Raw genomic sequence first — 14,516 nt, 5'->3', positions numbered from 1 at the left:
GTCATCAGTAATAAAGCATAGAGGTCAATCCTAGGTTAGGAAATGCAGTACATTTATTGAGATAGTCAAAGACTATTTTGCTATATGTCACTGCAGCGGCACAGATACAATGCTTAATGTCTAACAGTAAATTATTAATTATCAGTAACTTAGAAGTGGGTGAACATTTCCGCACAAGTAATGATAAAGTTATTAGATTTGACATATTGATGAAGGTTAAAGACCAGCACAGCTGAACAGGAATTGCAGGATTCTGCAGAGAAAATTTCAGAACCAGTATATGAGAGGAACTAGGAAAGATTAAAAAAAAGGGAGATTGTATTAGAAGATAGAACAACTGGAGAGAAATGACTTGTTTTGAGAGAGACCTTTGTGGAGATTCAATTGAGATATATTCTGCGCAGAAGCAGAGGATAAGACACAAACATAGGCCACATTGACTGAATAAATAAAGAAAAGCAGAATCAAAAATTGAAACTTAAAACACATGATTTTTAAGGGAGAAGGAAATAGGTTTGATTCTGAAAGACTGTCGAGCATTATGAAAATGGATATTATATTAGAAGAATGAAACAGTAGCATCAATTGCTAGGAGACAACAATCTATTTTTTGATCACATTACTTACAGAGACCATACCTCATGGGTAGTTGGCTCATGTTAAATAATAATTTGGTCACTCAATCCACGGCTGGTTGTGGGACACTGTTGTGAGCAATTGGTTGCTGCGTTTTGCCCACCAAATATATGGTCAATTCACTTTACAGTATATTCTGTGAAGCGCTTTGAGATGTCTCGAAGACGTGATGAGGCGCTATATCGTGGAGTCCTGTAGCTCAGTGGTTAGAGCACTCGCTTTGCAAGCGCGAGACCTGAGTTCAATTCCAGGCAGGGCAAAACCTTCGGCAAGTTTCCTTACTCCACACAACTAATAATAATCCCTCCAAAAACAAAACAATAATAAATTGGTCATTTTCAATCTACGACTGTTTGTGGGACACTGCTGTGCGCAATTGGCTGCTGTGTTTCGCCCACAAATATACAGTCAATTCACTTTACAGTGTGTTGTGTGAAGCGCTTTGAGACGTCTAGAAGACGTGAAAAGCGCTATATCAAATGCAAGGATTATTATTATTTTTTAAGAAAATCGTCACCAATACCAGCAACATTTATGTAACATTTATACAGTGCCCTACACATGTGGTAGCATCTTGAATCAATTAACAGTGGTGGAGCCTGCCACTGAGCCAGGGAGAGGGGGACGTGACCATAGAAACAGTCAAAGAGGAAGGTCTTCGGATGTCATCTGAAAACAGACAAGGAAGAGACAAGACGGAGCAATTGAGCAGAGTTCCATTGTTTTTAGGTGTAGTGGTTGAAAGCACGGTTACCATTGATGGAATGGTTGGGACAAAAGATGTGCAGGAGACTGGAGTCAACTGAGTGAAGGCAATATGTAGGGGAGTGAGGTGTAAGCAGGTCAGAGAGGTAGGGAGGTAGGGGGGTAGGGAGGTACCAAGTCATGAAGTATGTGAAAATCTTATAATCAATCCATTTTGCAATAGGGAGCCAATGGAGCCTGTCAAGGACTGGGGTGGTGGGGGTAAAGCAGTGATGCTACAGGTAATGGAATTTTGAATTAATTTGATTTTAGGTATGGTAAAGCTTGGGAGACCAGCAATGAAGGAAAAATTGAAATGAGAGGTGACATATGTGTGGATACATTTTTTGGCTGCCTTGGATGTGATGTATGGTAGGAGGTGAGCAATGCATTGAAGGTGGAGGAGAGTGGACCTATTAGGGACCAGATATGGGTTAGGAAGGACAGCTGGAGATCAAACCTGATGCTTAGGTTATGCACGGTTTCAATAAATCAAAGGGATAAGCTGGGGAAGCTAAGGAGGTTGGAGCTGCAGGTAAGAAGACGTTGACAGAAGCCAAGGAGTACGGCTTCTATTTTGCCAACATTCAGCTGCAGCAAGTAGACCTGGGAGTTGCAGCTGGAGGAGAAGTAGATTTGGGTGTCATCTGCAAACATGTGTAAGTTGACTGCAGGTCTGTGGATGACATAAACTGAGAGGGAGTGTATTAGATGAGGAACAGAAGGGGGCCAAGGATAGAGCCTTGATGTATGCCACAGGTGATCCAGCAGGGGTGGGAGGATAAACCATGGCAGTGGGTAAGGTAGGACTTGAACCAGGAGAGTGCAATCCTACTGACCACCTGGATGAGGGAGGAGAGGTAGTCAAGGAGGATGGCACGATCGACTGTGTAAAAGGCAGCAGAAGTCCAACAATAACAAAAACAACTTGCATTTATAAAGTGCCCCTCATGCAGGGTAGCATCCCAGAGCACTTACCCAGCAGGGCAAGGATGCGGAGGGAGCCGTGGTCACAGAGAATGAGAATGGCATTTGTGACTTTGCTGAGTGCTGTCTCAATGTTTTTGGCAGGATGCTAATTGGACCGGAGGGGCTCAAGTACGGAGTAGTGAGGGAGTTGTGAGCGAAGTTGTTGGGAATCAACGCTTTCCAAGACTTGAGAAATGAAGGGCAAGTTTTAAATAGGCTGGTAGTTTGCAAAGTTAGAAGGTTAAGTAATAATAATAATCCTTGCATTTGATATAGTGCCTTATCACGTCTTTGAGACATGTCCAAGTGCTTCATAGAATATACTGTAAAGTGAATTGACTACATTTTGTGGGCAAAACACGGCAGCCAATAGCGCACAAGAGTATTTTTCTTTGAGGAGGGGACTGATGACAATGGTTTTGATGGGTAGCGGGACGGAGCATAAGAACATAAGAATTTGCTAGGTGAAAGAGTCCTGTAGCTCAGTGGTTAGAGCACTCGCTTTGCAAGCGAGAGACCTGAGTTCAATTCCAGGCAGAGGGCGAAACCTTGGGCAAGTTTCCTTACTCCACACACCTAATAATAATCCCTCCAAAAAAACAAAACAATAATAAATTGGTCATTTTCAATCTACGACTCTTTGTGGGACGTTGCTGTGCGCAATTGGCTGCCGCGTTCGCCCACAAATATACAGTCAATTCACTTTACAGTGTGTTCTGTGAAGCGCTTTGGGACGTCCTCCCGACGTGAAAAGCGCTATATCAAATGCAAGGATTATTATTATTATTAAAGAAAACCATCCAATTCACCTTCCATCTTCCTGGCAGTCGCTTGATATGTCATGTCCCTAACTCTATATCATATCCCAAAATATTATTTCCTAACAGAAATAAGCCTGATTGTATTAAGAGCTTCTGCAGCAGGAGGCAGAGGAGTGGGAGCTGGGTGACTAGCTGTTGGGTGGGGAGGTGGTCGAGGCAGCAGATGTATGACACATTGCAAATTATATTGTTTTCCCCGGGTAAAAAAAAAACATCAAATATTCTCAGTCCGATAAGTCATGGGGATGTTTCTAATTAAAGGTGTAAACAGTGGCCAGGAATGAAAAATTGGTCATTAAGAAAACAAAAATTTGGGGTTCATAAAACAATTCATCAGAATACCAAATGAAATCAAGGATGAAATAGGCAATGAACCATAAGATATTTTGCAAAGCTCATTGAACACAACGGAGTCTGATTTGCACATTATGTTAATTATGTGTAAACACTATTTTATAGAGTGGATTATTTATTGCCCTTAATTATTCTATTAATCACTAAGAGAAGAATTTCAGAATCACCTGTAGTCCTTTAGTATAATAATAAAACTTGCATTTGATATAACGCCTTATCATGTCTTCGAGACTTCTCAAAGCACTTCACAGAATAGACTGTAGGTTGTTGATTCCTAAAATGAAGAGCACCAGTAGAAAAATGTTGCATTTGGTTTACAAAATCCCCAAATGGCACCCCAGAGCAAAAATCCACTTGAACTCAGAAGGCTGATTTTATGCAATTGTGTCTCAATACCACAGTTGCCTTCCTACAACAATGCGCTCACATGCCAAAACATTGTGCACAAAATTTAGGGTGAGGGTTGAAAACTCAACAATTCAGGGCAGCAACAGAATGGGATACAAAACCATTCGCCTGCACAAAACGGGAAAAGTTTTACAATTCAACATGCTTCCCCACACTCTGATCTCATTAAAACATACTTTGCCCTCATTCACCTTATGTATCTTGTGGTATCGATAATCAGTCTGCTCCCTGCCTTCTTTGTGTACAAATTCAGAGGAAGCTATTAAAGATTGCTTGCCGCACATCATTCACTGACTTCTAATAGCTGCTCTTAGATAAGTTATTTGCTGAACAGGCGTGCAGCAAACCACTTTTGCTTCACTTTTATCTTTCCATTTCTTTTGCTGCAGGGAAAATATTATAAAACCAATATGTAGCGACAGAGAATTTGTTTGATAAATCTTGCGTGCATCAGAGGGTTGTATCTCAGGAGACTATCTGCAAGGCTTTCTTGGTCCAGCTGGCTTGAGATGATGAGAATTGATCCGGTCTCCTTTATGAATCTGACCTACAGCAATACAAGAAACCTTTGCTGCACTTATGAGGTGCAGTGGACTTAACTGGTGATTGTACAGAAAGGAGATGAAAATTGTGTGGAAATGTAGGCTTGGCAAGTTAGGTCACAATAACTTTAATCTATAATTGTGCGGCGTATAGAAAAAAGATTAACAAATGTACACGTGACAGTAAAATGGTTATATTGATAAAATATAATATGACACGAATATGTTCCTAACGAAGTTTGGGAGCGGTAGGCAATAAGCTGTTTAGGTTAGGATGTTGCGCTTATCATGAATTCTATAATTCTAATACGGATGGAATGTTAGACTGTAAGGTCTTACCAATGAAAATACAGTAAAATCAGTTTATGGAAAATGACATTTTGATATCTCTGATGTTATATTAGATGGTTTATTGTGTGCCGGGAGCCAAGGGTGGAAAGTATCACATGTTTGTTTCTGGTACAGAAAGGAGACAGAGTGACAATCAGCCAGGTTCTTCGGCAGTCAATGTATATGTGTGTTGAAGGAGGGCACATTGAAACTTCCATGAAGGCTAATATTATTCCTGTCTGTGCCTCAACCATTATTCTTTTAAAAACGCGGTGGACTGGTATTTGAGGAGGACGGGTTTGCAGGGTTATGGGGAACGGACTGGGGAGTGGGATTGACATTAATTGCTCTATTCAAAGAGCCGGCACAGACTCGATGGGCCGAATGGCCTCTTTTTGTGCTGTATAATTCTATGATTCTTCAGACCTTTCAGATTTTCAGTTGTTTCAATCCTAAATTGAAAATGTATCTAAATGTTTACTCTTTGCCCCCACCCCCCACATCCACAGTCACCCACTCTGTGAAACCAACTGAAATACAATCATCTCAAAGAATTTGAACAGTTAAAATAAAATGCAGAGTATACACATTGGACTCTGTTCTTTAAATAAAAAACATTTTCAAATCCAGCTCATTCAAAACTACTGACCCGGACCAAACTCCATATCTGTTGTAAAATTATAGTTAATGGCTAGTGTACGAAAAGCAAAAACAGATGAAGCCGTAAAATGATACCAGTGAAATTCTGATAAAATGTCCATATGAACCAGTGATAATAATAATGATCCTTGCATTTGATATAGCGCCTTATCATCCCTTCGAGACGTCTCAAAACACTTCACAGAATATACTGTAAAGTGTAGTGACTTTATATTTTGTGGGCGAAACACAGCAGCCAATGGCGCACAGCAGTGTCCCACAAACAGTCGTGGATTGAGTGACCAAAATATCATTATTAATTTTTTTGAAGGTATTATTACCCCTGGAATAGAGATCCGCCAATTCACTAACAACCGGGTTCCTACTTTTTGCTAGGTAAACAGAGGCGTGCGGAGTAAGGAAACTTGCCCAACATTTTGCCGTGCTGGGAATCAAGCAGTGATACACTTGTGCCACCTCCAATGGTGCACTCTCTATTTGTCAGAGCTATACTGCTTCACCAAATATCTCTTTTCTTTCTGTAAACACAACCCTGACCTTCTTGAAGATCAATAATTCATCTCCCCCTCCCAAACCCGGGCCTTCACACTTGTGGTCTCCTGCATTACTATCAGAAATCCTGATCACACACAAGCCACTGTCAAAGCATTCAGCACCAGGCAGAATACACACAACCTGTGAAATCAGTTGCAGCAGAGAAGGTCAGCATCATGTTACAGCAAACAAGAACAAAAGGCAGGTTAGATTAACAACTGCAACTGAAGAAAGGCAGTGAGGTCCCTTACAGCACTCTCTCTCCTTTAACTTGACCAACCAGTTCTGTGTGACCAGATTCCATTTACCCACCTGCTCTGACATTTTAGCGGGTGCTGAAATGCTGAGCCTCTGATCATTTTTGAGTGCAAAGAGGAGAGAGGGCAGGGGCGAGGCAGGGCAGGGGCAGAGCAGGAAAGGCGAGGCAGGGCAGGGCAGCAGCATCTATTCTGGAAATTTGGCTGGTCCTTTATTTTAATGTTAAAAAAAGCTTTAATGTGAAAGTTTAACGTGAAGGAAATAGGAGCTCCATCAGTGCTGGTAACATAAGTAAATTACCTGTGGCCATGGTTAGACTGGATGTAATTTAAGGATACATGTCAAAGTCTCCAGAGAGTATGAAGATGTTCCAGTAAGTTTGAATCCAAGCTGTAGATTGGATTACTTTTGAATCCCAGCTGTAGAGTGCCATTACTAAAGCCCATGTCTTCATCAAGTGTGTTTACAGAACAGATTGAACTCTACTGGATTATTTATTTTCATCTTCTATGTGTGGTAAATACTATCTTTCCAACAAATTCCTTCTTGATTTAAAAAAAATCCCCTTTGCTGTTCGCAATTACTCAAAATATTAGAACTTGGTGACAAATTACATACAAACCCTATTAATTCAAAAGTAATTCTTTCATTTTGTAAGAGATCAAAGGAGAATAGAAAAAAAATCACAGATTAGCACATAAAAAACTATTTAACTGGCTCCTGAACATTGGTTTAAGGTTTATTTTGTTTCCTTGGACATTGATAGAGTCAAGTCAAACACATAGCAGAAATGAATGTCTGGTTCTCATTTGATTCCCACCACTCTCCTGTAATTACATCTGCACCAATCTTTTTATCATTGATGCCTTTGTTTTACCCAAATAAAGATCTTAACAGCTCTCTGAAGGGTTCAATCTTAATTTATTGCACTTGAATGCTAACTGACTGAGGGCAGTGCCTCACACTGTAATTGCTTTTGAAAGATTGATGTACATCTCTGTAGATTAATAAAAAAAATGCCTATGGACAGGATTTATTTAGGAGGACTGAGTTGATTATGAATTTAATTCACTTTTTGAGTGGGTCTATAAAAAGCTAACCTGTTCTGAAGTGCTGGATGGAGTTGTATCATTGTGCAAAATCTACGAGCCGAGAATAGCGCACTTGATTACTCTGGAATTAATGTAGAACTCTGTTGATGGCTCCTTTGGTAAACCCACTGCTCAATGTACAAATGAGCCACAATAAATGACCCGTGCGAAATCACTGGCCTGTGCTGAGTTTAGCAGACATGAGCTGGGCTGGCTCTAGGGACCTACACTTTGTTTTACCTGACTCACCCTGCATGAGAGAAAATATTAGTCCTCACAGCTTAGTATCTTCAAAAGAGGAAGCAAAATAAACTGAAGGGATTGTTTCAAAACAAAATGCGTATCTACTTCATTGTAATTTCTTGCACAATACATGCTGTTTATGCTTCGATAACTGACCTTCTGAGGAGCATTACAGGTATAAAATACACGGGACAATAGTTTCATTGTAAGTGTTTCGGTGTTTCTGCGTTCAAGATAACATTTACAAAACACAGTTTTAAATGTCTGCTGTGAACAAGTCATTGATCAACATAGTCTGCAGAGGTGATGACAGCGATGTGGAAAATACATGGGAAATTGTACATTAGATTATTGGCTGAAGAGAACGAGGAGAGTGAGATGATGGGAGGAGAGGCTAATAGGGTGGTCTCATAGAGCACCTCTTTACGTGTGACATTTCACTTTGATTGTGCGTAAACATTCCGAGTGATATTAGCTGGGACAGTACAGTTCTCAGGAGACAGAGACTCACAGAAGAAAAGACTGTGGTATTTTCTTCTGCTCAAATTATTGTATCTTATTGCAGTGGCAGACCTGCTTTTAAATCAGACCTGCTGTACAATGTCAGCTCTTGTTTGAGGATTATTTCAGTTTGGACATTTACCTGGTCTTAAAGTCAAACTGAAAGTTCGATCACTGTGGGCTCAAAGATCAGGCTAGAAATCAGTAGGTGCAGAATACATCCAGAAATCAAGACAAGATGGGAATGAGCCAGACATGGCAAGGACAATCATTTATTTTCCTTGAAATTTTTTTTCTTTGTTAAACTGCATTTCCACAGATTTACTTCCCATTTCATTCAATCACCAAGAGATTCAAGAAAGAACCCAACGAGATATCTCCCAGTGATCTAATAAATACAAATTAATGCATTTGATATAGATTTAACTGTAGCTGCTGTATCAATAATCAGTGTCTGGCCTGCTGAGGTTTGACAGGATGCCCGCTGCTTATAAGATTGATAGCAAATAATAAAATCCTTACATTTCGTATAATATCTTTCACATCCAGAGTTATGTCTTAAAGCACTTCACAGGATATATTGTAAAGTGTAGTGACTGTGTACTTTGTTCACAACACAGTAACCAATTTACACAAAGCAAAGTCCCACCCATCAGTCATGAAGTGAATGGGAATGAACACATTTATTTTTGATCAGGATACTGGGGAAAACTCCCTCCTCTTTTTGAATAGTGTCAGGAATCCTTAATGACACATGAACAAGCAGATAGGACCTCAGTTTAAATGTCTCATTTGAAGAAAAGCTCCCCCTCCCCAATATTACATTGGAAGGCTAAATTATATGAGTACAAAGTTCCAACATGGACTTAATCCAACAATCTCCTGACTCGGAGTGCTACCAACTAGCCAAGGCTGACACTGTGGCATATCTCATATTCAGCTGTACACATTGAACCCCTATAGGAGTCCTCTGTGTCGCTCAGTGGTTAGAGTACTCGCAAATGGGAGACCTGGGTTTGTTTTCCAGCAGGGTGAAACATTGGGCAAGTTTCCCTACTCCACACGCCTCTGTTTACCGAGCAGTAAGTAGGAACCTGTTTGTTAGTCGATTGGCAAATAGCTTTTCTGGGGGTAATATTCCTTGAAAAAAATTGGTCACTCAATCCACGACTGTTTGTGCACAACTGGCTGCTGCATTTTGCCAACAAAATATATAGTCAATTCACTTTACAGTATATTCTGTGAAACACTTTGAGACATCTTGAAGGCATGATAAGGTGCTATTTCAAAAAATGCAAGGATTATTATTATATGTTCCATTTCAACCTTTTTTTTCCCTTTTCTTTTGCTAATTACTATTACTATGGCTATTGCTTCTCTGCATTTTCCTCTTCTGCTTCATTGGATCGTAATGCACCATGTCCCAGTTTAACTGTTTTTCTCACCTCTTTTTAAACAATTGGTGTTGTTTACTATGGGTCTTGACCCTTCAACATTGTTTCCTAAAATGAGAAAACTGAATAAAAGATTACTTCATAGTTTAATGCCAAAAAGTAAACAAAGTGTAATGCTATAATCTAGTATTTTTTATTGGTCAGTTGGGTGACTGACACCTGCAGAAACACATCACCATGCTGAAGAATATCCAAATCAGACAGAATTCCACATGTGCATACCACAAATTGCATCCTAGAAACTGAATACATGTATAAAACTATAGCTCCTCACTACCATGTTTACCAGTCTTCCCCAATACCCAGCACAATGGTAAAATTTATTTTTTTATGTAAAAAATTTTTTTTCTCTTTGAATGCAAAAATAATGCAAAAAAGAAAAAGTAACTAAATTTTTTGGTTCTGTTGCCATTTATAAAGCTCTTGTGTCGCACACATCATATTTTTGATGTGAGGAGACATGTTCAGTTGAATTACTGCTTTGCAGCTCATGACAACCATTTATTATCATGGAACTGTATCAAATTTCCTTTAGAAAAGCTGTGATCATTGTTTAGACTAATAATAATAACTATTATTAGCTTATTTGCAGTTCCTGGCTGATCAAGAAGGAGTTTTTTTCTGAGAAAACTAGGCAAAAAGCTAATAATGCAAGGCACCATCAAGCTTTGAACAGGATAAAATAGGAAAGAAGTCAAGATAAATCAAGAAGTGGTGAGGTGCCACGAAAATTTGGATTTTTGAAAAAAAATTCTAGGTTATAGAGAAGAAAAATAATAGTTTTGAGGTCCTTGGAAATCATTTTTCAGTTAATGTGGGAGATGACACAATAAATCTTTATTTGGAAAAGTAAGAATGTATTAAGGGAGAATGTGAGGGATAGCCTATTTCAAACTTAGGAGCAACAAGGAGAAACATTTGTTTTTTCTGATCAAACAGTGAAGTGTTGCAAGATACCCAATGGGAACAGAGCAAACAATTCTCTATTCTACCATTACCCATTGTGTATTGTGTGTACATAACAGTCAAGCATTAGATACCTGGCTGACCTAAAAATAAAAAAAATGAAGCTCAAGCAAGGTTGATAGCACTCTCGCCTCTGAGTCATATGGCTGTGAGTTCAAGTCACACATCGGGACATTGAAATCATTGTCTAGGCTGACACTCCAATACAGTGCTGGGAGTGTGCTGCATTGTTGGAGGTGTCATCCTAAAGATCGACAATAAACTGAGGTCCTGTTTGCCTGTTCAGGTGGATGTTAAAAATCTCACTGCACTATTCAGAAAAGAGTTTCTCCCAGTGTCCTAACCAACACTCACCCAGATAAAATTGGTTGCCACTTCATGGCTGTCTGTGGGACTTTGCTATGTGCAAATTGCCTGCTGAGTTTGCCTACAAATTACACAGAAACTATACTTTACAGTAGATCCTGTGAAGCACTTTGAGATATCCTAATGGCTTACAAGGTGCTATATCAAATGTAAAACATATTAATTTATGTCGTTATTAATGTCTGGCTTAGAGTTTGCTATGATTCTCTTGCATCTTTCTAGGCCAAAAATAATTTGTATCAAATAATTATCGAATGCAAGGAAAGGATTATATAATAATATAATAATAATCCTTGCATTTAATATAGTATCGTATCACGTTATTGAGATGTCTCAAAGTGTTTTGATTATTATTACTATTAGTTTAGGTAACTAAAGATAGCAAGCACTCCACAGACTCTGCCTTAGCTGGTTTGATCAGTAAAAAAATATTTTTTGTATGTAGAGAACAGATTTTGCTCCTCCTCAGCAGATCAACCATAGAAAATAATGTTGTAATTAATTAATTAGTAATCAGTAATTAGTAATTAATGTGGTTTCTTTATCACTATTGTAAGGCTTGACTGTGGTAAATGATACTCCCCTAGCTCATCCCTACGCAGGCCGCAGACTATCCAGATCTCTGTAGTCCATGTCTTCTCTCCCACTGGCAACGTGAGCCCATCACCCCCATTCTTACTCAGCTCCACTGCTCAGCTCCCCATCCCCCAGGGGATTGTGTTCAAGATCCTCATTCCTCATGTCCTCATTGGACACTGTGTTGTTTGTAGTCAAGAGAGAATGTTAGGTGACGCCAAATCCGAGGCCAAAGGAGCTAAATCCGAGGGCAAAGGAGCTCCCCAAAAAGGTAGCAAGAAAGCGATTCACAAACCGCAGACTGCGAGCAAGAAGCGCAGGAGGTCGATGAAGGAGAGTTACTCCTTCTACATGTACAAGGTGATGAAGCAGGTTCACCCGGACACCAGCATCTCCTCCAAGGCCATGAGCATCATGAACTCCTGTGAATGACATCTTCGAGCGCTTCGCGTCCAAGGCTTCCTGCCTGGCTCAGTACAACAAGCGCTCGACCATCACCTCCAGGAAGATCCAGACCACCGTGCGCCTGCTGCTGCCCAGGGAGCTGGCCAAGCAGGCCATGTCCGAGGGCACCAAGGCCGTCACCAAGTACACCAGCTCCAAGTGAAGGCTCACATTCACTTCATCTACACACAAAGGCTCTTTTCAGAACCACACACCACTTCTCCGACAGAGCTGTAACAAAAGCGCCTTAAACTTATGTGTGCACTGATAATATCCCATGGAGTCCTGTAGCCCAGTGGTTAGAGCACTCGCCTTGCAAGTGAGACCCTGGTTTCAATTTCAACCTTGGGCAAGTTTCCTTACTCCACACGCTTAATAATAATCCCTCCAAAAACAAAACAATAATAAATTGGTCATTTTCAATCCAAGACTGTTTGTGGGACACTGCTGTGCGCAATTGGCTGCCGCATTTTACCCACAAATATACAATCAATTCACTTTACAGTATATTCTGTGAAGCGCTTTGAGATGTCGAGAAGACGTGAAAAGCGCTATAACAAATGCAAGGATTATTATTATTATTCTCATCTTCAAATCCTTCTGCAAGCCTCACCCCACTCTACCTCTTCGAAACACTATCTCTTCAACCATACTACACTCAGTGAACACAGTCTGGTTTCATATTCCTCGCCCTCTCTGACCCATCATTCGCAGGCGGGTGGGTTTTCAGCCATAACACCCCCTCCTCTCTGGAACTCCATCGCAGAATCCGACCAACTCGTTCCCTCCCTCCACACCACCATTAGCTCCCACCCAGCAGCACGGTTGCCCAGACAGCAGTGTGAAGCAATCTGAGCCATCCTCCTCATGTAAAAGGCACTATACCAATGTAAATTGCATAGTATTGTGATTTTGCCTGGGCAGGAATTGGAAGGATTAATTCAATAATAATAATAATAATAATCCTTGCATTTGATATAGCGCTTTTCACGTCGGGAGGACGTTCCAAAGCGCTTCACAGAACACACTGTAAAGTAAATTGACTATATTTGTGGGCGAACGCGGCAGCCAATTGCGCACAGCAATGTCCCACAAACAGTCGTAGATTGAAAATGACCAATTTATTATTGTTTTTGGTTTTGGAGGAATTATTATTATTATTTAGTGACCTCCCATTGAGAGCATCTTCTGTGTATTTTATTTTTCCCTTTTTCTTCCTTTCCTCCCACTGGATGATGCGTCAATGACTAGAGGCCATCAGTTTAAGATCAGCATCCAAAATAATCACAATGGAGGAGGTTAGGAGAGTTTTCTTGCAAACACGGATACCACACACACAAACACAAACACAAAAACACACACACACACCAGAGTGTGGAGTGAAAATAGGGATTAAAGCGGATTTTATAATATCTTGTAAAAGGGAAATAGAAACATCTGAAATTAGCTGCCACTTTGGCCTCCATAGCATTTATTCTGTCATGTTCCGTGTTGTTATTCCCAATCATCATCCCAGTTGTTAATCGAGTCACTAAATTGCGGCCCGCCTGCCTTGGAACACCCATTCTGCTCCTATTTGAAAGAAACGTGGAGTCTTTCTCCCAGTTAACGCGGTTTATATTCTCCTCATCATCCACAATTCATATCATAGAATCACAGAATATTACAGCACAGAAGGAGGCCATTCGACCCATTGTGCCTGTGCCGGCTCCTTGGAAGAGCCCCCCAATCCGTCCCACTCCTCCTTGAATGCAAGTTCAGATGCATCTTAAATGATGAGGGAGGGCAGAGCTCACAGCAGATCACACAAATCGCACAAATCTTCTAACCACTTGTATTGAATAAGGCTTGTATCTCATTGGTAAGTACCTGCGATATTTTCTTGCAGTTTGTGGATCATGAAAATTCTTCAAATTGCAACCAGAATTGCAACTAAATATTTGGACTGATAAGTCAAGCTGAGACTGCATGTGTAGTACACAAATTCTAGGAAATAGCACTTCAACTCAATTATTCAGGGCTCACCTTCAATGATTTGTTTAATTGGTGTTTTATAAAAATATTAATAATAATCCTTGCATTTGTTAAAGCACTTTTCATGTCTTCTATACGTCTCAAAGCACTTCACAGAATATACTGTAAAGTGAATTTATTGTATATTTGTGAGCGAAGTGCCAATAATTGGTAAAATAATTGGTGTTCTATTCATCAAGTAACAGCGCATAAGCCATCTTGGTAACTAACTGCAGGAAATATCGAAGGTATGAGTTAGAAGCTACATTCAATACAAGTGGTTAGAAGACATTTGTGATCTGCCTTGAGCTTTGCCTTGGTCATTTAAGATGCATCTGAACTCACATTGAATTAAATCCTTTCAATTCATGCCCAGACAAAATCTCAAGTATTAGGAAGGGGTGTTTAAAGCTCGATAGTGTTCTAGACAACATTAACAACAGATTAAATTTGTGTATTGCTTTTCAGGACGCTGGCTATATGATACAAAATGGACATTCACAACTCGTGTTCTTCATGTCAGATCATTCTTTGCCAACTGCTACATTTGCAGGACAGCAACATTTTTTTAAAATGCAGATTTGCCTGATGATTTATTTTCAGCCA

General features: G+C 40.0%; 1 pseudogene; it reads left to right on the top strand.

Annotated features, from left to right (window-relative positions):
* The first annotated feature begins 11,657 nt into the window (after positions 1-11,657).
* Positions 11,658-12,060, top strand: LOC103188163 (annotated as a pseudogene).
* Positions 12,061-14,516: the final 2,456 nt, after the last annotated feature.

Source organism: Callorhinchus milii, unplaced genomic scaffold, assembly GCF_018977255.1.
Source record: "Callorhinchus milii isolate IMCB2004 unplaced genomic scaffold, IMCB_Cmil_1.0 Scaffold1, whole genome shotgun sequence".
Classification (NCBI taxonomy): Eukaryota; Metazoa; Chordata; class Chondrichthyes; order Chimaeriformes; family Callorhinchidae; genus Callorhinchus; species Callorhinchus milii.
This window is presented reverse-complemented; position numbering and strand designations above follow the sequence as displayed.